The 22717-nt window shown below is 45.8% G+C and overlaps 1 protein-coding gene across 1 annotated transcript in view; it reads left to right on the top strand.

The window, feature by feature from the left end:
- The window catches only part of DOK1 (docking protein 1), a 177147-nt gene that overhangs the window by 130569 nt on the left and 23861 nt on the right, over window positions 1-22717 (top strand). The window lies entirely within an intron of this gene.

Below are 22717 nucleotides of genomic sequence, written 5' to 3'. Positions count from 1 at the left end.
TGAATGTGAAGGAGCGGGCTCGCTTGTGATAAGTAATGATGCCTATTGGTGGTACTAGTAGGGTATATATATGATTTCAGGGGACATCTCCCCCAACCCTGGGCCACTATCCACCAACCTCAACCCCTACCCTACCTCACATCACAACCTTAATAGTGTTACTAATATTACTTGCACTCCCTCATCTCCTTTTAATTGTGCCCTTTGGAATCCACGGTCTGTATGTAACAAGCTTCATTTCCTGCACAACTACTTTCTGAACAACGCTCTAAATCTATTGGCCCTCACTGAAACCTGGATTCATGATTCTGACACGGTCTCTCCTCCTGCCATTTCCCATGGTGGCCTACAATTCTCCCATTCCCCAAGACCTACAGACAGACCTGGTGGTGGAGTCGGCATACTCCTGTCCCCACAACGCACTTTCCAGGTCATCCCCCCAGTTCCATCACTCTCATTCCCTTCTTTTGAGGTCGATACCATCAGGCTCTTTTGTCCCCTCTCCCTCAGAGTAGCGGTCATATACCGGCCCCCAGGGTCACCCACCCACTTCCTGGACCATTTCTCTGCCTGGCTGCCGCACTTCATGTCCTCAGAACTACCAACCTTTATCCTGGGAGACTTCAACATCCCCACTAACAGCCCCACTTCCACATCTGCATACCAGCTTCTATCACTAACCACTTCTCTAGGCCTCTCACAGCTCTCAACCTCTGAAACACACAAAGATGGTAACACCCTTGATCTGGTCTTTGTCCGGCTGTGTTCAATCTCCTACCTAGATAACTCACCGCTTCCGCTCTCTGACCACAACATTCTCTCCTTCACACTCACAATCCCTCGCCCACCCCAGCACACTCCTACCTACCACACATTAAGAAATCTACAAGCTATTAACCCTCACACACTTTCAGATTCCCTACACTCACTGTCCCCAATCTCCTCTTTTTCCTGTCTTGATCTGGCGGTACATCACTACAATTACACTTTTAGAAGCACACTTAACCAAGTAGCTCCCCTCACCCTCAGAACCTCCAAACACAGGGTGAAACAGCTCACATCGCAAACCTGATTTCTCCAGCGATGCTCTACGTGTGCTGAACGCTTATGGAGGAAAACTCGCACACCAGAAGACTTCATACACTTCAAATTTATGTTAAGAACCTATAACTCTGCCCTACACATCGCCAAACATACCTACTTCACCACTCTTATCTCCTCACTATCCAACAACCCCAAGAAACTTTTTGACACCTTTCACTCCCTCCTCAGGCCAAAAGCACAAGCCCCTATCACAGACATTTGTGCTGATGACCTGGCCTCCCACTTTATAGAGAAAATAAACAATATTTGTCAGGAAATCCGCTCCCAATTACAAAGTTCAGTGACTCCCATCCCTCCCTGCATCTCCCCTGGCTCACTCTCCACATTCGATCCCATCACAGAAGAAGTCTCCAGGCTCCTCTCCTCTTCTGACTACATGCACCACCGACCCCATTCCCTCACACCTCCTCCAGTCTCTCTCACCAGTTGTCACAACTCACCTAACTACAATCTTTAATCTCTCCCTCTCATCTGGCATTTTCCCCTCCTCCTTCAAACACTCTATCATTACTCCATTACTAAAGAAACCCGCTCTCGACCCATCCTGCACAAATAACTACAGACCGGTCTCAACCTCCCCTTCATCTCTAAACTCTTGGAGCGCCTGATATACTCCCGCCTTACCCGTTACTTCTCCGCTCACTCCCTCCTAGACCCTTCACAGTCCGGCTTCCGTCCGCTACACTCGACAGAAACTGCACTCATCAAGGTGACCAATGACCTTCTGACACCAAAGTGTAACGGTGACCACTCTCTGCTCATTCTCCTCGACCTTTCTGCAGCTTTCGACACTGTTGACCACCCTCTCCTACTCTCTAGGCTCCAGTCACTTGGCATTAAGGACACTGCTCTCTCCTGGTTCTCTTCCTATCTTTCTGAACGCTCCTTCAGTGTTCTGTTCTCTGACTCCACTTCATCTCCTCTTCCTCTCACTGTTGGGGTACCCCAGGGCTCAGACCTTGGCCCCCTTCTCTTCTCATGCAAGAAAGAAGTGATGAGAGAGAAATACAATTAAAAAGTAATATTTATTAATAAATAATTAATTAAAATATGAATAAATATATGCAGACAACAAAAGGGGGGAACGGAACCTCCAAATACTAGGGGAGACTTTTTGCAGCACAAACCAAAAAACTGCTGAAACCTAGAAATATGCAGATCTTAGTACAGCTATCATTAATGGTTACAGCACAGAAAATTTTGGGTGCAGAGTTACAGTATGTATAGCAAGGCAATGTATTTTCAAAATGCTATGCTATGTTCCCCACATCAAAAAAGGTGGATAGAAGTGTGTCCAGTCAGGCAAGAGTAGTTGCTAATGAAACTGGGAGGCAATAAAGTTCACATACACTAACTGTATACCACCACATACAGAGGGGAAAAGATGCACACTAATTAGGCCATTACCTGCAGTTGTGATTAATAGTGTTGGAAGTCTGTGCGCTGTATTAGGAGTGCTGTCAAAAGTTCCCCCGCGCCCGACGAGTGCCATTTCGCAATAGCTTCGCTATGTTGTCTGTTGTGGATTCTGTTTGTGGGCTCCCTCTGGTGGTTGCTGCTGGTACTGGGTGACTTTGGTGGGTTGCGGCCTTTGGTTTCCACCTGTCCATCAGAGGCTGGGTGTTTCCTATTTTACCTGGCCTTTCTGTCATTCCCTTGCCGGCTATCAATGTATTCAGATGTGCTCTGTTTGGTTCCTGCCTACCTGCTCCCAGATCTTTCAGGATAAGCTAAGTGCTGATTTTCAGTTGTTTGGTTTTTTGTCCAGCTTGCTTATTATGTCTCTATGCTAGCTGGTAGCTCTAGTGGACTGAGGTTCTCCCCATGTGCCATGAGTTGGCACATGGGTTCTTGTAATCTCAGGATGGTTTTTTTGATTAGGGTTTTTTGCTGACCGCTCAGTCCCCTTTTGTATCGTTCTGCTTTCTAGTTTACAGCGGGCCTCAATTTGCTAAAACTATATATATCATCTCTATGTGTGTGCCTTCCTCTCATTTCACCGTCAATACATGTGAGGGGGCAACTATATCTTTTGGGGTTCATTCCTCTGGAGGCAAGTGAGGTCTTTATTTTCTCTGCAGTACTAGTTAGCTCTTAGGCTGGTGCGTGGCGTCTAGAACCAACGTAGGCACGCTCCCTGGCTATCTCTAGTTGCGTTTGTCAGGCGTAGGGCAGCGGTCAGCCCAGGTTCCATCACCCTAGAGCTCGTCCGTTATCTATTTGTACTTTGCTTGTCCTGTGCTATCCCTAGCCATTGGGGATTCATGACAGTTGTCTGCATATATTTATTCATATTTTAATTAATTTATTAATAAATATTACTTTTTAATTGTATTTCTCTCTCATCACTTCTTTCTTGCATGGCACCCACCATGTTAGAATATGTTTTTGAAGTCTCCAACATCATGTCCGCTCTCTATCTGAAACTCAACCTCTCCAAAACTGAACTTCTGCTCCTGCCATCTGCTAACCTCCCTAAACCTGACATTTCCCTCTCCGTGGGTGGCACCATAATAACACCCTGGCAGCAGGCACGCTGTCTGGGTGTTATGTTTGACTCCGATCTCTCCTTCACATCCCACATACAATGTCTTGCCCGCTCGTTCTGCTTACACCTAAAGAACATCTCTAGAATCCGCCCTTTTCTCACCATGGAAACAACAAAAACCCTCACTGTCACCCTGATCCACTCCCGCCTGGACTACTGTAACTCTCTATTAATTGGCCTCCCCCTCACTCGAATTTCCCCTCTCCAGTCTATCCTTAATGCGGCAGCCAGGGTCGTCCATCTGGCTAATCATTACTAGGATGCATCCGCTCTTCGCCAGTCATTACTCTGGCTGCCCATTCATTACAGGATACAATTCAAAGTTCTTGTTCTCACCCACAAAGCTCTCCATAGTGCGGCCCCCCTTACATCTCCTCCCTCATTTCTGTCTATTGGCCTAACCGACCACTGCGCTCTGCAAATGACTTCCGACTAACCTCTGCACTAATCCGTACCTCCCACTCCCGACTCCAAGACTTCTCCCGTGCTGCGCCAATCCTCTGGAATGCTCTACCCCAAGATATTAGGACCATCCACAATTTACATAGTTTTAGACGCTCGCTCAAAACATATTTGTTCAGAGCGGCCTACCACGCTAACTAATCAAAGTCATTTTATGTTTGTGTGTGTGTAGCCCATTCACTATCTCCATCTACCCCCCACCCCCTGAAGATGGCTGGACCCTCATTGTAAATACATCATTGTAAATACACAGCTGTACTTTGTATCTCCCCCACCTCATTGTAGAGTGTAAACTCTCACGAGCAAGGGCGGCTTATTGTGCTTTATTATTGTATTGTTAACGTTGTTACCTATGACTGTTGTGTTTGAAACTGTTAAACTGTAAAGCGCTGTGGAATATGTTGGTGCTATATAAATATAGATTATTATCTATAATATAGAGCGTCAATCTGTCCGAAGCCTTTATAGACTGCGCAAGCGCCGGCGCAGTCTGGACCCCACAGAGTGACGCTCCCAGGAGATCGCGGTATGGTAAACACTGAACGCACACCGCGATCTCCACCGGAGAGGCAGGGACCGCCAGGAGGGTAAGTATATTCACCTGTCCCCCGTTCCAGCGCTGCGTGCGGCTCCGTCTCCGTCTCCCGGTCCTCTGCCTGTGACGTTCATAGTTCAGAGGGCGCGATGACGCACTTAATGCGCGCCGCCCTCTGACTGAACAGTCACAGCCAGAGGAGCCGGAAGAAGCGGCGGGCAGCGCTGGAACGGGACAAACAGGTGAGTATAGCAAGTGCTGGGGGGCCTGAGCTGGCGGCGATACCGGCATCTGACCCCCACAGCACGCCGGTGTCCCCGCCTGCTCAGGCCCCCCAGCACTCGGCGCCCAGCGACGATAGGTGAGTATGGTTTTTTTTTTTTTTATATCGCAGCAGCATAGGGGGCATATATTATGGAGCATCTTATGGGGGCCATAAACCTTTATGGAGCAGTGTACGGGGCATATATTATGGAGCATCTTATGGGGGCCATAAACCATAATGGAGCAGTGTACGGGGCATATACTATGGAGCATCTTATGGGGGCCATCAACCATAATGGAGCAGTGTACGGGGGCATATACTATGGAGCATCTTATGGGGGCCATCAACCATAATGGAGCAGTGTACAGGGGCATATACTATGGAGCATCTTATGGGGGCCATCAACCATAATGGAGCAGTGTACGGGGGCATATACTATGGAGCATCTTATGGGGGCCATAAACCTTTATGGAGCAGTGTACGGGGCATATAATATGGAGCATCTTATGGGGGCCATAAACCTTTATGGAGCAGCGTATGGGGCATATGGATGGGAGCAGCAAATTACAGAACGGTGGCGCAGGATGGGAGCAGCACATGACAGAACGGGGGTGCAGGATGGGAGCAGCACATGACAGAACGGGGGTGCAGGATGGGAGCAGCACATGACAGAACGGGGGCGCAGGATGGGAGCAGCACATGACAGAACGGGGGCGCAGGATGGCAGCAGCACATGTCAGAATGGGGGTGCAGGATGGGAGCAGCACATGTCAGAATGGGGGCGCAGGATGGGAGCAGCACATGTCAGAATGGGGGAGCAGGATGGGAGCAGCACATGACAGAATGGGGGCGCAGGATGGGAGCAGCACATGTCAGAATGGGGGCGCAGGATGGGAGCAGCACATGACAGAATGGGGGCGCAGGATGGGAGCAGCACATGTCAGAATGGGGGCGCAGGCTGGAAGCAGCACATGTCAGAATGGGGGCGCAGGATGGGAGCAGCACATGACAGAATCGGGGCGCAGGATGGGAGCAGCACATGTCAGAATGGGGGCGCAGGATGGGAGCAGCACATGTCAGAATGGGGGCGCAGGATGGGAGCAGCACATGTCAGAATGGGGGCGGAGGATGGGTGCAGCACATGACAGGATGGGGGTGCAGGATGGAAGCAGCACATGACAGGATGGGGACGCATGATGGGAGCAGCACATGTCAGAATGGGGGCGCAGGATGGGTGCAGCACATGACAGGATGGGGGTGCAGGATGGAAGCAGCACATGACAGGATGGGGACGCAGGATGGAGCAGCACATACCAGGATGGAGACCATATACCAATATAAATGCTCGCCACCCGGGCGTAGAACGGGTTCAATAGCTAGTTATTATATATTTGAAGTAGTATCCATTATCCCTATCTTTTTCAATATATTTTGCATCACTGAGACGAGTGTGATTTGTTTGGTGTGTTTTCTATTGTCTTTATTAATTCAAGTAAGATTACGAACCACATGGGTTCTTTTATTAGTGAAAAGTAAAAGTTATATTTTAAAATAATTCTTTAACTGTACATCTACCTTGCTGCTTTACACACTATATTGATCGGTAAACCCTTTGTTTTTGCCTATTCACAGAGTAACTTTCGTGTTTTTTTAGGTATTTGCATGTTGTAACAGCTTGTGCGTATTAATGTCATTACTTACTTGTTGCTGATTGGTCACTTTTTTCTATTTAAAATCTGTGTTATTTGTTAGCTATATCCTATGACCAAGGGAGCTTCTAACGCACCAGAAACGCGACAGTGTTTTCTATGTTTTTATTATGGCTTGACATGCAGGAATAAAAGTTTGATATTTTATCGTACGGGTTGGAGTGCTGGATCTATTCCTTTCTTTTTTTCCCTACACGGCTGTGCTCACCAGCGGAACTGGCACCCACCTGTTTCCCTTATTTGGCCGTATTTGGATCACGTCGACCGCTCCCAAACCGCTCTCCTACTACATAATCATCAACATTAACAGAAATAAACACGTGAAATAGATCACTCTGTGTGAAATGACTCTATAGAATATAGGAGATTCACTTTTTGTATTGAAGAACTGAAATAAATTCTCTTTTCGATGATATTGTAATTTACTGAGATGCACCTGTATGTACTATGTAGGAAAATTATGCTCCCCCCTTCTGGGAACTCTGTTTCTTAGATTTCTTTTATGTCTGATTTTATTTATTATTTTTGTTGTTTTTATATTTTACTTTCTGGTTCTCTTCCTCGGCTAAATTTATGCAAGTCCGAAATTGTCCGCCTACAATGTCACAAAGTGTACAGGGGGAAAAAAAGTATTAATCAGACACTAATTGTGCAAGTTCTCCCACTTAAACAGATGAGAGAGGCCTGTAATTGACACCATAGTTAGACCACAACTATGAGAGTCAACATGAGAAAACAAATCCAGAAAATCACCTTGTCTGATTTGGGAAGAGTTATTTTGCATATTATGGTGGAAAATAAGTATTTGGTCACCTAAAAACATGGAAGATTTCTGGCTCTCTCAGACCTGTAACTTCTTCAAGAGGCTCCTTTTCCTCCACTCATTACCTGTAGTAATGGCTCCTGTTTGACCTTGTTATCAGTATAAAAGACACCTGTCCACAACCTCAAACAGTCACACTCCAAACTCCACTATGGTGAAGACCAAAGAGCTGTCGAAGGACACCAGAAACAAAATTGTAGCCCTGCACCAGGCTGGGAAGACTGAATCTGCAATAGGCAAGCAGCTTGGTGTGATGAAATCAACTGTGGGAGCAATAATAAGAAAATGGAAGACATACAAGTCCAAGGATAATCTCCCTCGATCTGGGGCTCCACGCAAGATCTCACCCCGTGGGGTCAGAATGATCACAAGAACGGTGAGCAAAAATCTCAGAACCACACAGGGGGATCTAGTGAATGACCTGCATAGAGCTGGGACCACCGTAACAAAGGCTACCATCAGTAACACACTACATCGCCAGGGACTCAGATCCTGCAGTGCCAGACGTGTCCCCCTGCTTAAGCCAGTACATGTCCGGGCCCATCTGAAGTTTGCTAGAGAGCATTTGGATTATCCAGAAGAGTATTGGGAGAATGTCATATGGTCTGATAAAACCAAAGTAGAACTGTTTGGTAGAAACAAAACTCGTTGTGTTTTGAGGAGACAGAATGCTGAGTTGTATCCAAAGAACACCATACCTACTGTGAAGCATGGGGGTGGCAACATCATGCTTTGGGGCCGATTCTCTGCAAAAGGACCAGGACGTCTGATCCGTGTACATGAAAGAATGAATGGGGCCATGTATTGTGAGATTTTGAGTGGTCCAAACACAGCCCTCAGCCCTATAATGACCCCCATATAGTCTAATGACCGCCACACAGTATTATGGCCCCCTCACAGCCCTCCACACATTATAATGGCTCCCATACATGGTACTGGCCCATACACAATATAATGTCCAGCAGAACGCTATCCACACAGTAAAATAGCCCTCACACATTATACTGGCCCCAATACAAAATAATGGCCCCCACACAGCCCTTCACACATTATACTAGCCTACACACAGTATAATGTCCCAAACCCAGCCCTGCACACAATATAATGGGCCCCTCACAGTACTCCACACAATATAATAGCTCCCACACAGCCCTCCACAAAGTATAATGACCCCCCATACAGTATAATGGCCCTCACAAAGCCCTCTACATTGTATAATAACCCCAACATAGCCCTCCCTATAATATAATGTCCAACCACAGTATAATGGCTCCCACACAGTAACATAGACCACACACAGCCCTACACAGTATAATAAACCCCTACACAGTATAATGTGTTATGCTCTGGTGGCCTAGGAGCAGCATGGACGAACTCTGGAGTAGGTGGCCTCTGTTATGGACTGGTGATTTAGGAGCGACATGCGACTAGCTCTGTGCAGGTGGTAACTATACTGACCGCAGTTCCTGATCTTAACACAACACTAGAAGTAGCTGTGGGATGTTCCTGTCACTCCCTGGACACCTCGTCACAGCCGGAGAACTAGCTACCCCTAAAGGTAGAAACAGGAAAGCTATCTTGCCTCAGAGAAAATCCCCAAAGGACAGACAGCCCCCCACAAATAATGACTGTGAGAGGAGAAGGAAATGACATACATAGAATGAAACAAGATTCAGCAAAGGAGGCCACTTCTAGCTAGATAGATACAAAACAACAGAACGGAGTATACAAGTCCCAATACGCATTTTATTTAAAAATTGTATAATTTTATTTATATTATCAAAATATATAATTCAAACTGAGTAATCAAATATAAATACAATACATATAAATAACAGGATTAGTGGAGGAGGAAACACTATAATAGTGGCGGAGCGGATGACAACACCTATCACATCATGAAATTGATAGTGTATCACCTGCGCTGGTAATTGAAAGCTAAATAATCCCCCAAGAATAGTAATAGGCAAATAAAGGCTTTCAATGGTTGTACATGAGTACTTACTAGATCCCAATACAGTATCGTAGCTGCAAATCTTTCATGTGCTAGGAGTCCGATTTGTCACTGCAGGATGGTAAGAGCGCTGAGGGTCCGGTTCCCATAACCATGGGAATCGCTATATTATAATGGTGAGATATAACGTGCATAAGCACGATTAAAATAGTGAAATGTCATTAATGGAGATCATACAACCCCTCCTGCTATACTAAATAGAAACTCATACTTGGTGAAAACATAACAGTGTGCACCATGACAGGGGCCCATCAGAAAACATGATAAGTGATATACAAAAACTAAACATAAATTCATATGTGAATACATAAATAATTACAGACGTGTACACATACATATAAATGCAACACAGCAAGAATAAAAAAAAAAAAAAATAGTAAATATATAATACTAATAAATAGTATGCATAAATAATAATAGAAAAAAATATAAAGATATAATAAGACAAAAAATCAATAATGAATATATATATGAATATGAATATATAAATATATATAATTGTCTAAGGGTTTTTCCGTCTGTCTGTCTGTCTGTCTGTCTGTCTGTCTGTCTGTCTGTCTGTCCTGGAAATCACTCCATATAAGGTATGGTCTACAAACAGGATACCTTATATGGAGTGGTCGGCGGTTTGTAGACCATACCTTATATGGAGTGGTCGGCGGTTTGTAGACCATACCTTATATGGAGTGGTCGGCGGTTTGTAGACCATACCTTATATGGAGTGGTCGGCGGTTTGTAGACCATACCTTATATGGAGTGGTCGACGGTTTGTCGGGCGGCCTCGACCAATCAGAGATGGGCACAGCATGGCGACGATGATGTCATAATGGTTGCCATGGCGACGATGATGTCATAAAGGTTGCCTCGACCAATCAGCGACGGGCACAGTCTGCCGCGAATTCTGGAATCATCATTGTCCATATACTACGGGGACATGCATATTCTAGAATACCCGATGCGTTAGAATCGGGCCACAGTCTAGTATAAATATATATGAGTAATTGAATAATACGAAAAAAATAATACAAGAACGATATCTAATATAATAATAATAACGAAGAAAAATAAACACATCAAATAATAAAGAAAATAAAATGAAAATAAAAAATAACAAAATAATAAAATTGAAATCCGGTTTCATTCATAGAAGGTCTCAGGCGAATCCGGTGAGAGATCGCATAACAGGTCACATTGCGGCAGCGTCCCATACTAATAAAAACTAAAGACAAGAGAACAAACTTATTAGAATAAAACTTAAAAACACAGAAAGGAATCATCTGGAAAGAGGATAAACAACAATAGTCAGAATTGTACTGAGTGCTGGGACAGCACAAAAGTATTACCAATGAGGACGAAGTCGTGGTGGAACAGCAATCGCACATAAGAGGTGGGAAAGGCGTGTCATAAAAATGGAACAAAACTCAATTGTTCATTAAGTCCCTTGGGGGACATGGTGTCAAGGGTGGCAATCCACCTGCATTCACATTGTGCAAGCAGTTGCTTCAGATTGCCACCCCTGATGCCGCCATGAATCCTATCAATTCCCCTCACTTTTAGACCGGTGGGATCAGACCCGTGGTACATGCGGAAATGCCTAGGTAGGGTTTTCAAAGTTGATATATCCTTTGTTTCTTTTGCAGCCAGAATGTCACGAACATGCTCGCGCGTCCTAACCTTCAGTTCCCTAGATGTGAGACCGATATAAATCAGGGAGCAGGGACATGTAGCGTAATATACCACATGGGTGGAATTGCATGAAATATAATCACGAATTGTATATTCCCTGCTCCCATCAGATGATAAAAAGGTCCCACATCTAAGGATATTAGGACACGCGACACATGACCCGCAGGGGAAGCAACCCAGTCTGGGATTTATTTTCGCCAAGAAGGTATCACATTTTGCCACATAATGGCTTTTCACCAGACTGTCTTTAAGATTTCTTCCCCTGCGCTGTACCATACATGGGGCTGGAGACAAATGTTTCGCCAGAACATTATCCGTCATTAAGACCGACCAATGTTTGGTCAAAATATCACGGATCCGATCCCACCGGCAATTTGCTGTGGAAATAAACCGTATCTCAGGATCCCTTGCTTTGTTGGTCTTTTTAGATGGTACCAACAGATCCTCTCTCCGGGTCTGTTTCGCCCGTCTATAACCTGCCTTGATGCACCGACGACTGTACCCCCTGGCCTTGAATCTGTCCGAAAGAGTCGCGGACTGTCCCTCAAAGCGGGCCTCGGTGGAGCAGACACGCCTATTCCTCAAGAACTGACCAACTGGGATGGCCTTAATAGTTGAGTAGTTATGTGCTGAAGAGGCATGAAGTAAAGAATTGACGGCCGTCTCTTTGCGATAGAGGTCCGTCTCAATAGAGCCATCCGCGGCAACACAAAGAGTGATATCCAAAAAATTAATCCGAGTTTTACTAGATAGATAGTACAGGACAGAACACTATGCGGTCAGTAATAAAAACTAGAAAAAGTCCACCGCAGAGAAATGCAAAAATCTCCACACCTGACTAAAGGTGTGGAGGACAGAATCTGCTGCCCAGAGCTTCCAGCTTAGCTGAATAGATCCATACTGATAAGCTGGACAAATGAGCAAAACATAGAATGTGCTGAACAATAAGTCCACAACAAGAGGACTGCAAAAGGACAAGCAAGGACTTATCTTTGCTGAACAGGTCAGAGTGTCAGGGAAATCCAAAAGAGCCGAGACTCCAAGCAGGAACAATTGACAACTGGCATTGATTGAGGGATAAGGCCAGACTAAAATAGCCGAGCCAGAAAGACGATCAGTGGAAGCAGCTGCTGATGCTAAATCCAAGAAGCAGCCATACCACTCAAAACCACCGGAGGGAGCCCAAGAGCAGAACTCACAAAAGTGCTACTTACAACCACCGGAGGGAGCCCAAGAGCCGAATTCACAACAGTACCCCCCCCCTTGAGGAGGAGTCACCGAACCCTCACCAGAGCCCCCAGGCCGATCAGGACGAGCCAAGTGAAAAGCACGAACCAAATCGGCGGCATGAATGTCGGAGGCAACCACCCAAGAATTATCCTCCTGGCCATAACCCTTCCACTTGACAAGATACTGAAGCCTCCGCCTCGAAAAACGAGAATCCAATATTTTCTCAACCACATATTCCAACTCCCCCTCAACCAACACCGGGGCAGGAGGATCAACAGAGGGAACAACGGGTACCACATATCTCCGCAACAAGGATCTATGGAAAACATTGTGGATGGCAAAAGAGGCTGGAAGGGCCAAACGAAAAGACACTGGATTGATAATCTCAGAAATCTTATAAGGACCAATAAACCGAGGCTTGAACTTAGGGGAAGAAACCTTCATAGGAACATGACGAGAAGATAACCAGACTAAATCCCCCACCCGAAGCCGAGGACCAACACACCGACGGCGGTTAGCAAAACGCTGAGCCTTTTCCTGAGACAACGTCAAATTGTCTACCACATGAGTCCAAATCTGCTGTAACCTGTCCATCACAGAATCTACACCAGGACAATCAGAAGGCTCAACCCGCCCTGAAGAAAAACGAGGATGGAAACCAAAATTACAAAAAAAAGGCGAAACCAAAGTAGCCGAACTGGCCCGATTATTAAGGGCAAACTCGGCCAACGGCAAGAAAGCCACCCAATCATCCTGATCAGCAGACACAAAGCATCTCAAATAGGTTTCCAAGGTTTGATTAGTTCGCTCAGTTTGGCCATTTGTCTGAGGATGGAACGCCGAAGAAAAAGACAAATTAATGCCCATCCTAGCACAAAAGGCCCGCCAAAACCTGGAAACAAACTGGGAACCTCTGTCAGACACAATATTTTCCGGAATGCCATGCAAACGAACCACATGCTGAAAAAACAATGGAACCAAATCAGAGGAGGAAGGCAATTTAGGCAAAGGTACCAAATGGACCATTTTAGAGAACCGGTCACAAACCACCCAGATAACAGACATCCTCTGGGACACAGGAAGATCCGAAATAAAATCCATGGAAATATGCGTCCAGGACCTCTCAGGGACAGGCAAAGGCAAAAGCAACCTACTAGCGCGGGAACAGCAAGGCTTAGCCCAGGCACAAGTCCCACAGGACTGCACAAAAGAACGCACATCCCGCGACAAGGAAGGCCACCAAAAGGACCTAGCAACCAAATCTCTGGTACCAAAAATCCCAGGATGACCGGCCAACACCGAACAATGGACCTCAGAAATTACCTTACTTGTCCATCTATCAGGAACAAACAGCTTCCCCATAGGACAGCGGTCAGGTTTATCAGCCTGAAATTCCTGAAGCACCCGCCGTAAATCAGGGGAGATGGCAGAAAGAACCACCCCTTCCCTAAGAACAACCGGCTCAAGAACTCCAGGAGAATCAGGCAAAAAACTCCTAGAGAGGGCATCCGCTTTAACATTCTTAGATCCCGGAAGATATGAGACCACAAAATCGAAACGGGAGAAAAAAAGGGACCATCGAGCCTGTCTAGGGTTCAGCCGCTTGGCCGACTCGAGGTAAATCAGATTCTTATGATCGGTCAAGACCACAACGCGGTGCCTGGCTCCCTCAAGCCAATGTTGCCACTCCACAAATGCCCACTTCATAGCCAACAACTCCCGATTGCCGACATCATAATTGCATTCCGCAGGCGAAAACTTTCGGGAAAAGAAGGCACATGGTTTCATCAAGGAACCATCAGAATTCCTCTGTGACAAAACGGCCCCTGCCCCAATCTCAGAAGCGTCAACCTCAACCTGAAAAGGAAGAGAAACATCAGGCTGACGCAACACAGGGGCAGAAGTAAATCGGCGTTTAAGCTCCTGAAAGGCCTCAACAGCCGCAGAGGACCAATTCGTCACATCAGCGCCTTTCTTCGTCAAATCGGTCAGGGGTTTAACCACACTGGAGAAGTTGGCAATGAAACGGCGATAAAAATTAGCAAAGCCCAAAAATTTCTGAAGGCTCTTCACAGATGTGGGCTGAATCCAGTCATGAATGGCTTGGACCTTAACAGGATCCATTTCTATAGACGAAGGAGAAAAAATAAACCCCAAAAAAGAGACCTTCTGAACTCCAAATAGGCACTTAGACCCCTTCACAAATAGGGCATTATCACGAAGGATCTGGAATACCATCCTGACCTGCTTCACATGAGACTCCCAATCATTGGAAAAAATCAAAATATCATCCAAATACACAATCAAGAATTTATCAAGATAATTGCGGAAAATATCATGCATGAAGGACTGAAATACAGAAGGAGCATTAGAAAGCCCGAAAGGCATCACATGGTATTCAAAATGGCCTTCGGGCGTATTAAATGCAGTTTTCCATTCGTCACCCTGTTTAATACGAACAAGATTATATGCCCCTCGAAGGTCAATCTTGGTAAACCAACTAGCTCCCTTAATCCGAGCAAACAAATCTGAAAGCAAGGGTAAAGGGTATTGGAATTTGACCGTGATCTTATTAAGAAGGCGATAATCAATACAGGGTCTCAAGGAGCCATCCTTCTTGGCAACAAAAAAGAATCCAGCTCCCAATGGTGATGAAGACGTCCGAATATGCCCCTTCTCCAACGACTCCTTAACATAGCTCCGCATAGCGGCATGCTCTGGCACAGATAGATTGAAAAGTCAGCCCTTAGGGAACTTACAGCCAGGAATCAAGTCAATAGCACAATCACAGTCCCTATGTGGAGGAAGGGAACTGGACTTGGGCTCATCGAATACATCCTGGAAATCTGACAAAAATTCAGGAACATCAGAAGAGGGGGAAGAGGAAATTGACATCAAAGGAACGTCACTATGTACCCCTTGACAACCCCAACCAGTCACAGACATAGATTTCCAATCCAGCACTGGATTGTGTACTTGTAACCATGGAAAACCCAGTACAACAACATCATGTAAATTATGCAACACCAGAAAACGGCAATCTTCCTGATGTGCTGGAGCCATGCACATAGTCAGCTGAGTCCAATACTGAGGTTTATTCTTGGCCAACGGTGTAGCATCAATACCCCTCAGAGGAATAGGGCTCTGCAAAGGCTGCAAAGAAAAACCACAGCGCCTGGCGAATTCTAAGTTCAGGGCAGCGCCTGATTCCACAAATGCCATGACAGAAAAGGATGACAATGAGCAAATCAGGGTCACAGACAGGAGAAATTTAGGCTGTACAGTACTGATGGTAACAGATCTAGCTACCCTCTTAATACGCTTAGGGCAATCAGAAATAGCATGAGCAGAATCACCACAGTAAAAACACAGCCCATTCTGATGTCTGTATCCCCTCTGTTCTGCTCTAGTCAAAATCCTATCACATTGCATAGGCTCAGGACTCTGTTCAGAGGACGCTGCCATATGGTGCACCACTTTGCGCTCGCGCAGGCGCCGATCAATCTGAATGAGACATAGAGACATAGATTCGCTCAAACCAACAGGCGTGGGGAACCCCACCATAACTGTTATGATCCTAGTGGCTGAGGATCACAAAACGGACTAGCTAAGTTTATGAACATAGACACGAGCTCTAGGGAGGTGGTAACTGGACTGACCGCAAACCTGATCCTAACCAACACACTAAAGGTAGCCGGTGAACGTGCCTAAATTCCTGGACGTCTCGACGCAGCCTGAGAAACTATCTACTCCTGGAGGGAAAGTAAGACCTCACTTGCCTCAAGAGAAATCACCCCAAAGATATAGAAAAGCCCCCAACAAATAATAACGGTGAGGTAAGGGGAAAACACAAACGTAGAATGAAAACAGATTCAGCAAATGAGGCCCACTAATACTAGATAGCAGAAGACAGATAGGAAACTGTGCGGTCAGTAAAAAAACCCTATGCAAAATATCCACGCTGAGAATACAAGAACCCCCACACCAACTAACGGTGTGAGGGGAGAAACTCAGCCCCCTAGAGCTACCAGCAAGCAAGGAAATCACATATTAGCAAGCTGGACAAGAAACAAAAATAAAGCAAGAAACATATGACCACTGATGGTAAAAAATGAACCAAGCAAAACTTAGCTTCTCTTGAAGAGACAGATAACGAAGGACTGCAGGAGAGCTCCAAAATAGCACTGAAGACATTGACAGCAGGCAAGGAATAATGGTCCAGGTGAGCTAAATAGCAAACCTGAATAGCAAGTGACGAAACAGCTGATTCCAGCCAAAGAGCCGCAGTAAAACAAAAAGGCCACTAGAGGGAGACAAAACAGAGAACTCACACAGTGTTCACAACAGTACCCCCCCCTTGAGGAGGGGTCACCGAACCCTCACCAGAGCCCCCAGGGCGATCAGGATGAGCCAAATGGAAGGCATGAACCAAATCGGCCGCATGAACATCAGAGGCGACAACCCAGGAATTATCCTCCTGACCATAGCCCTTCCACTTAACCAAATACTGAAGCCTCTGTCTAGAAATACGAGAATCTAAGATCTTCTCCACCACGTACTCCAATTCGCCCTCAACCAGCACCGGAGCAGGGGGTTCAACAGAAGGAACCACAGGCACCACATACCTCCGCAACAAAGACCTATGGAACACGTTATGAATGGCAAACGACGCTGGGAGGTCCAAACGAAATGACACCGGTTTAAGGATTTCCAAAATCTTATAAGGACCGATGAAGCGAGGCTTGAATTTAGGAGAGGAAACCTTCATAGGAACATACCGAGAAGACAGCCATACCAAATCCCCAACAAGAAGTCGGGGACCCACACCGCGACGGCGGTTGGCAAAGCGCTGAGCCTTCTCCTGTGACAACTTCAAATTGTCCACCACATGGTTCCAAATCTGTTGCAACCTATCCACCACAGAATCCACCCCAGGACAGTCAGAAGGCTCAACCTGACCCGAGGAAAAACGAGGATGAAAACCAGAATTGCAGAAAAAAGGCGAAACCAAAGTAGCAGAACTAGCCCGATTATTAAGGGCAAACTCGGCCAATGGCAAAAAAGTCACCCAATCATCCTGATCAGCAGAAACAAAACATCTTAAATAAGTTTCCAAGGTCTGATTAGTTCGCTCGGTTTGGCCATTCGTCTGAGGATGGAAGGCCGACGAAAAAGACAAATCAATGCCCATCTTAGCACAAAAGATCCGCCAAAATCTGGACACAAACTGGGATCCTCTGTCAGACACAATATTTTCAGGGATGCCGTGCAAGCGAACCACATTCTGAAAAAATAGAGGAACCAAATCGGAGGAGGAAGGCAACTTAGGCAAGGGCACCAAATGGACCATCTTGGAAAAACGATCACACACCACCCAGATGACAGACATTCTCTGAGAGACTGGAAGATCCAAAATAAAATCCATGGAAATGGGCGTCCAAGGCCTCTTCGGGACAGGCAAGGGCAAAAGCAAACCACTGGCACGAGAACAGCAAGGCTTAGCCCGAGCACAAATCCCACAGGACTGCACAAAGGAACGCACATCCCGCGACAAGGAAGGCCACCAGAAGGACCTAGCCACCAAATCTCTGGTACCAAAAATCCCAGGATGGCCTGCCAGCACTGAAGAATGAACCTCGGAAATAACTCTGCTGGTCCATCTCTCTGGGACAAACAGTCTCTCTGGTGGGCAACGGTCAGGTCTATCTGCCTGAAATTTCTGCAGCACTCGTCGCAAATCTGGGGAAATGGCAGACAAAATCACTCCCTCTCTGAGGATACCAGCCGGCTCAGAAACTCCCGGAGAGTCAGGCACAAAACTCCTAGAAAGAGCATCAGCCTTCACGTTCTTCGAACCAGGCAGGTACGAGACCACGAAATCGAAACGGGAGAAAAACAACGACCAACGAGCCTGTCTAGGGTTCAGCCGCTTGGCAGACTCGAGATAAATCAGATTTTTGTGATCAGTTAAGACCACTATACGATGCTTAGCTCCCTCGAGCCAATGTCGCCACTCCTCAAATGCCCACTTCATAGCCAACAACTCCCGATTACCAACATCATAATTCCGCTCGGCAGGCGAAAACTTTCTTGAAAAGAAAGCACAAGGCTTCATCACAGAGCAATCAGAGCTTCTCTGCGACAAAACAGCCCCTGCTCCAATCTCAGAAGCATCAACCTCGACCTGAAAAGGAAGAGAGACATCAGGCTGACACAAAACTGGAGCCGAAGAATACCGGCGCTTCAGCTCCCGAAAGGCTTCCACGGCCGCAGGAGACCAATTAGTCACATCAGAACCCTTCTTGGTCAAATCCGTCAAGGGTTTAACCACGCCAGAAAAATTAGCAATGAAGCGACGGTAAAAATTAGCAAAACCCAAGAACTTCTGAAGACTCTTAACAGATGTAGGCTGAGTCCAGTCATGAATAGCCTGGACCTTGATTGGGTCCATCTCAATAGTAGAAGGAGAGAAAATAAAACCCAAAAAGGAAACCTTCTGTACTCCAAAGAGACATTTTGAGCCCTTCACAAATAAGGCATTAGCACGCAGGACCTGAAACACCATCCTGACCTGCTTCACATGGGACTCCCAGTCCTCAGAAAAAAACAAAATGTCATCCAGATACACAATCATAAATTTATCCAGATATTCTCGGAAGATGTCATGCATGAAGGACTGGAACACAGAAGGAGCATTAGAGAGTCCAAAAGGCATCACCAAGTACTCAAAATGGCCTTCGGGCGTATTAAATGCTGTTTTCCATTCATCCCCCTGCTTAATGCGCACAAGGTTATACGCACCACGAAGATCTATCTTGGTGAACCAACTGGACCCTTTAATCCGAGCAAACAGATCAGACAACAATGGCAAAGGATACTGAAATTTGACCGTGATTTTATTTAGAATACGATAATCTATACAAGGTCTCAGAGAACCATCCTTCTTGGCCACAAAAAAGAATCCTGCACCAAGAGGGGAGGAGGACGGGCGAATATGTCCCTTCTCTAAAGACTCCTTTATATAGCTCCGCATTGCGGCATGTTCTGGTACAGACAAATTAAAAAGTCGTCCCTTAGGGAACTTACTACCAGGAATCAAATTTATAGCACAATCACAATCCATGTGAGGAGGCAGGGCACCGGATCTGGGCTCATCAAATACATCCTGGTAGTCCGACAAAAACTCAGGGACCTCAGAAGGAGTGGAAGAAGCAATTGATACCAAAGGAGCATCGCCATGAATACCCTGGCAACCCCAACTTGACACAGACATAGCTTTCCAATCCAGAACTGGATTATGGGCCTGCAGCCATGGCAGACCCAACACGACAACATCATGCAAATTATGCAGCACAAGAAAGCGAATCACCTCCTGATGCACAGGAGTCATGCACATGGTCACTTGAGTCCAATATTGAGGCTTATTCTCAGCCAATGGTGTAGCATCAATTCCCCTCAGTGGAATAGGGAATTCCAAAGGCTCCAGGACAAAACCACAGCGCCTGGCAAACGACAAATCCATCAGATTCAGGGCAGTACCTGAATCCACAAAAGCCATAACCGAGTAGGATGACAAAGAACAAATTAAAGTAACAGACAAAATGAATTTAGGCTGTATAGTACCAATGGTGACAGGTTTAGTGATTTTTTTAACGCGCTTAGAGCATGCTGAGATAACATGAGTTGAATCACCACAGTAAAAGCACAACCCATTTTGACGTCTATGATTTTGCCGCTCAATTCTGGTCAGAACTCGGTCACATTGCATAGACTCAGGTCTCTGTTCAGAAAACACCGCCAGATGGTGCGCAGATTTGCGCTCCCGCAAACGCCGATCAATCTGAATTATTATTATTATTATTTATTATTATAGCGCCATTTATTCCATGGCGCTTTACATGTGAGGAGGGGTATACATAATAAAAACAAGTACAATAATCTTGAACAATACAAGTCACAACTGGAACAGGAGGAGAGAGGACCCTGCCCGCGAGGGCTCACAATCTACAAGGGATGGGTGAGGATACAGTAGGTGAGGATAGAGCTGGTCGTGCAGCGGTTCGGTCGATTGGTGGTTACTGCAGGTTGTAGGCTTGTCGGAAGAGGTGGGTCTTCAGGTTCTTTTTGAAGGTTTCGATGGTAGGCGAGAGTCTGATATGTTGTATCTGAATGGCCAAAGCCATTGAGTCATTCAGACTTGCAGGCGTGGGGAACCCCACCATAACATTCTTAATGGCTTCAGAAAGACCTTCTCTGAAATTTGCAGCCAGGGCACACTCATTCTATTGAGTAAGCACCGACCATTTCCGAAATTTTTGACAATACACCTCAGCTTCATCCTGGCCCTGAGAAAGAGCCAGCAAGGCCTTTTCTGCCTGATTCTCAAGATTAGGTTCCTCATAAAGCAGTCCAAGCGCCAGAAAAAACGCATCCACATTCAGCAATGCAGGATCTCCTGGCACCAGAGAGAAAGCCCAATCTTGAGGGTCGCCACGTAACAAGGAGATAACAATTTTAACTTGCTGAGCGGAATCACCAGAGGAACGAGGTCTCAAAGATAGAAACAATTTACAATTATTCTTAAAATTCAGAAACCTAGATCTATCTCCAGAAAACAACTCAGGAATAGGTATTTTTGGCTCTGACATAGGGCTATGAACAACAAAATCCTGAATGCTTTGCACCCTTGCAGCAAGATGTTCCACACTAGAAGTCAGACTCTGAATATCCATGTCTGCAGCTGAACACAAAACCACCCAGAGATTAAGGGGATGAGAGAAGCTGGACAGACTGCAGCAAAGATAGAGAGGAAAAAAAAAATTGTACTCAGGGCTTCTCTTATCCCACTTCTGCGATGCATTAAACACTTTTTGGCCTGCTGTACTGTTATGATCCTAGTGGCTGAGGATCACAAAACGGACTAGCTAAGTTTATGAACATAGACACGAGCTCTAGGGAGGTGGTAACTGGACTGACCGCAAACCTGATCCTAACCAACACACTAAAGGTAGCCGGTGAACGTGCCTAAATTCCTGGACGTCTCGATGCAGCCTGAGAAACTATCTACTCCTGGAGGGAAAGTAAGACCTCACTTGCCTCAAGAGAAATCACCCCAAAGATATAGAAAAGCCCCCAACAAATAATAACGGTGAGGTAAGGGGAAAACACAAACGTAGAATGAAAACAGATTCAGCAAATGAGGCCCACTAATACTAGATAGCAGAAGACAGATAGGAAACTGTGCAGTCAGTAAAAAAACCCTATGCAAAATATCCACGCTGAGAATACAAGAACCCCCACACCAACTAACGGTGTGAGGGGAGAAACTCAGCCCCCTAGAGCTACCAGCAAGCAAGGAAATCACATATTAGCAAGCTGGACAAGAAACAAAAATAAAGCAAGAAACATATGACCACTGATGGTCAAAAATGAACCAAGCAAAACTTAGCTTCTCTTGAAGAGACAGATAACGAAGGACTGCAGGAGAGCTCCAAAATAGCACTGAAGACATTGACAGCAGGCAAGGAATAATGGTCCAGGTGAGCTAAATAGCAAACCTGAATAGCAAGTGACGAAACAGCTGATTCCAGCCAAAGAGCCGCAGTAAAACAAAAAGGCCACTAGAGGGAGACAAAACAGAGAACTCACACAGTGTTCACAACACATAACGTCTTTAAGGGCTTCAGAAAGACCCTTTCTGAAAATTGCTGCCAGAGCGTCCTCATTCCATTTAGTGAGCACAGACCATTTTCTAAATTTCTGGCAGTATAATTCTGCCGCTTCCTGACCCTGACACAGGGCCAACAAGGTTTTTTCCGCATGATCCACAGAGTTAGGTTCGTCATACAATAATCCGAGCGATTGAAAAAATGCATCTACATTAAGCAATGCCGGATTCCCTGACTCAAGGGAGAATGCCCAGTCCCGAGGGTCACCGCGCAGCAAAGAAATAACTATTTTAACTTGCTGAATGGGATCACCAGAGGAACGGGGTTTCAGAGCAAAAAACAATTTGCAGTTATTTTTAAAGTTCAAAAACTTGGATCTATCCCCATAAAACAAATCTGGAGTAGGAATTCTAGGCTCTAAAACCGGAGTCTGAACAACATAATCTTGGATACTCTGTACTCTTGCAGCAAGCTGATCCACATGAGAAAACAAACCCTGAACATCCATGCCCGCGCCCAAATCCTGAACCACCCAGAGATTAAGAGGAAGGAAAAAGACAAAACAGACTAAAGAAAAAAAAAATGGCTCAGAACTTTTTCTTTTCCTTCTTTTGAGATGCATTCAACTCATTTTTGGCCAGTTGTACTGTTATGGACTGGTGATTTAGGAGCG

The sequence above is a fragment of the Ranitomeya variabilis genome, chromosome 1, assembly GCF_051348905.1.
Source record: "Ranitomeya variabilis isolate aRanVar5 chromosome 1, aRanVar5.hap1, whole genome shotgun sequence".
Taxonomy (NCBI): domain Eukaryota; kingdom Metazoa; phylum Chordata; class Amphibia; order Anura; family Dendrobatidae; genus Ranitomeya; species Ranitomeya variabilis.
Note: the sequence above shows the minus strand (reverse complement) of the source record. Positions and strands in the feature narration are given on the sequence as shown.